General features: G+C 50.0%; 1 protein-coding gene across 1 annotated transcript in view; it reads right to left on the bottom strand.

Moving 5' to 3' along the window:
• The window catches only part of LOC119572323 (DNA-directed RNA polymerase I subunit RPA49-like), a 21,357-nt gene that overhangs the window by 5,961 nt on the left and 12,896 nt on the right, over positions 1–2,500 (bottom strand). The window lies entirely within an intron of this gene.

Here is a 2,500-nt window from a genome sequence, read left to right as displayed (position 1 = left end):
GCTCATTTCTGTTATTGGTAAAAAGATAATAATCATAATCATCTTTTGTTCTTTTTCTATCTCTTTTGATAGCAATGACTTGAATCCCTACTGTTTGTTGAAATTAATTTAACATATATTTCGTCTGCTAATGTTAAAATAAAGCGTAGTCCAGAACAAGATACATTATTGCTCAACAAATCCAAAAATGTCTAGCAACTGTTGCAAAACAGTTGTGAGACATTTCATACCCACGTCTAGACCAACATACTTTGTTGAGCAAAAGACCTGCAACAAAGTAGCTGTGGGTGGGTGCTTCATGCTCAGGGTGATGGGTGCTTCATGCTCAGGGTGATGTGAAGCAAGGTGTGATAGCCAAGATAGTGTTAAGTGCCTGATACCTTCTTGCTTACAGCTGCCACCGCTAGCTAACCTAGTGTGAAAAAGGGAGCAGCTCTGCAAAAATAACCCCTGCCAGTTCCCAGCCTCTCTGTCATTGAGACTTCTGCAGTGCCTCCTTGTAGCCATCCATGGAAACTGGGCACCTTGCGGTCCCAGGTTAAACCGTGGGGGATCTCGGAGCAGTAGGAGCCCTCGGAGGTACGGAGCCATAGCCCACAGACGTGTGGACGCACCCTAGCTCTGTACCAACTCCTGCCCCTTAGCCACCCTGGGGTTAATAGGCGGCTTGGGGAAGGTGGGCCTTGCCAGCCCTCCTCCCCCCAGTTAACTCACTGGCAGTGATGCAAGTAAATGGATATGCTGTGGTAGGGGTGCTGTCCTTCCCACCCAGCAAGTGAGGTGAGCTGTGGGTCCCGCTGGGAGGGCAAATGTTGGGGCACAGGATGGGAACGAGAGTTACTTGTCTGCATGCGCCCTGGTAAGCACCAACCCACCATGAGGCCTGTGGGGCAAAGCCCTAGGGAACCCTACTGGTGGACGGTGAGACCCACAGCCTGCCGACCCCCTTTAGTTGGAGCAGCATCAGTGGGAGTTGCAGAGGTGACATCCACCCAGAGTGACCACCCAAGGTTTAACCTCAGGCAAGCTATCCGGGTAGATGCTTGGAACATCTGGTCCTTGTAGCAGGATGAGTGGGTACCTCTGCTATTGAGGGTACGGGAGTGGTTAGGAGTTGAGGTGGCTGCCCTCTCGGAGGTGAGAAGATTTGGCAGCAGCATGATCTGTATGGTTGGGTACACCTACTTCTGGTCAGGCAGCAGCATTGGTCATCATCTCCAGGGAGCAGCCATAGCCATCTCCAGGTGACTTCAACCGTCAGTAGCTGAGGTAACACTGGTTGATGAGCATATAATGGCATTGAGACTGAAGCATGCTTTTAGCTTCATTGCTGTGTACGCTCCTATCAATGTTAGCAAACTCGATGTGAAAGAGGCGTTCTATGACAAACTCATTTCCTTGGCAGACAATTGCCACCGCCGAGACATTCGCATTGTTCTGGGCGACTTCAGTGCGGTATCTGGCTGTGATCAAGATGGCTACAAGATGTCTATCAGCCCCAATGGCTCAGTAGCTGATCCCAGTAGTGAGAACAACCTCCTTCTCCAGGACTTTGCTAGGTCCCAGAGAATGAGGATTTCTGGCTCCTGGTATCAGTGCTCCAACCCAAATTCCTGGACATGGTATAGCAATACGGATACTGTGGCCAAGGAGATCGGCCACATTCTTGTCAGCACTTGATAGAGGATCCTCTAGAATTGCAGGATTTACCGGAGTGCCGAATTCTGTGGCACTGACCATAAGCTGGTATGGCTACCCTACGGGTCCACTTCAAAACTCTTTGTCCCTCCAGTGGCCACTCTAGGGTGTTTCACATGGACAGACTGAGGGAGGAGGAGTGTGCCCAGGGGTTTGCTGTGGCTTTCATTGATTCACAAAACTTGAAAACCTGACAGACCCAGTTGCTCTGTGGGGGTCCTTCAAGCACTCAAAGCAGCGCAGGAGTCCATCGGCGTACACCTGTGGGCAAGACAGAATTTAATCTCCCTGAAAACATTGAGGTCACCAAAGAGTGCCGCATGGCTTGGCAAAATGGCAATCAGGACTTGCATTGCTCTTTGGTGCGTAGGGCTTGGATACTCTTGAGAGGGGACAAGGAACAGTTCACCAGGAATCTTGTTGAGGAGGTTGAAGGCCATTTCTTGGTAAATGACGTTTGCCCTGTCTACCAAGCCCTGAGAAAGCTGAACTCTAAGCCCTCCTCGCAGATGACTGCAGTCCGCTCAATGGATGGGCAGATCACCTTAGATCATGTTGTGATTCGTGAACGTTGGGCTGAGTATTTTGAGTAGCTGTATCAGGTAGACCCTCCAACAGTTAGCTTGGATGCAAGTGGTATCACAATACCTGTGCCCGACCCACCCATCATTAAGGAACCTCCCACTCTAGCTGAGGTTTGGATGGCAATTTCCAAGTTGAAGTATGAAAAAGCTGCAGCTGTATGTGATATCCCTGATGACCTTTTAAAGGCTGGGGGTGAACCTATGGCATGGAGCTTGCA

Source organism: Penaeus monodon, chromosome 4, assembly GCF_015228065.2.
Source record: "Penaeus monodon isolate SGIC_2016 chromosome 4, NSTDA_Pmon_1, whole genome shotgun sequence".
In the NCBI taxonomy this organism is placed as follows: domain Eukaryota; kingdom Metazoa; phylum Arthropoda; class Malacostraca; order Decapoda; family Penaeidae; genus Penaeus; species Penaeus monodon.
This window is presented reverse-complemented; position numbering and strand designations above follow the sequence as displayed.